The following is an 883-nucleotide window of genomic DNA, read 5'->3' as shown; positions in this document are numbered from 1 at the left end:
TGCCAGGATTTGCCTTAGGCGTTTCGTTCTCTAGGAGTGGACCTTACGATACCCTGAAAATTTCAAGTCTCTAGCACATCTCCTTCTTGTGAAGCAGACAGACAGACAACCACAAGGTCGTTTGTATAAGCCCGCTGGACGCTGGATAGCTTTTTCAAAGCAGAAGGGCGGACTACAAACACCAAAATTAGGGGGGCTTTTCTGAGGCCCCTATGACCCCGGCACCACTGACGTGTTTCAAAAGGCCTACCAAACAATATTCAACAGAAAACTCCAAAAATTTTTAGTGGAAGGGCTCTTTTAACGCAAAAGAAACAAGCAGGCCCGCCCTTCCGCCAAACGGAGTTGCCAGCTCCGCTTCGCTCCGCCGGCAACTCCGTTCGGCAGGGGCCGGGCCTGCTTGGCCCGCCGGCGGCGATGGTCGGGCCTGCGGCCTGACCATTTCGTTCACGCGAGTTGCTGAAGAACATGATCAAAGGATGAAGCTGGCCTTCGGCCCGCTTAAACCCGTCGTCTTTGAGTTTGCCCCGTAAACACGAGAAAGGCATGTAACGGTGAAGCACCGCGACTATACAACCCACCCTTCTGCTTAGAAAACGCTTTTTGGGGTTGGGGGGGGGGGGGCTTTCCTATTTTGCGATTTTTAGACCTTTTTCTACAATTTATTGTTTACTACGGCAATGTTTAGCTTATTTACGTCAAAAAAGACGCTGTACCGCCTCAACGGTTAGAGATAGAACCAAACGGACGAAATTTTCATCAGGAAGGGCTTCACTTCGACGAGTTACCCTTTAGGAGAACATAAAAAAAATACTCTTTGGGAGAATTTTTGAACCTTGGATACCCCCATTCACACCCTTAGGGGTGGTTGCCAGGATTTGCC

The sequence above is a fragment of the Frankliniella occidentalis genome, unplaced genomic scaffold (genome assembly GCF_000697945.3).
Source record: "Frankliniella occidentalis isolate FOCC.00 unplaced genomic scaffold, Focc_3.1 Scaffold96, whole genome shotgun sequence".
Lineage (NCBI taxonomy): Eukaryota > Metazoa > Arthropoda > Insecta > Thysanoptera > Thripidae > Frankliniella > Frankliniella occidentalis.
The sequence above is the reverse complement of the archived record's forward strand: the minus strand, read 5'-3'. Positions refer to the sequence as shown.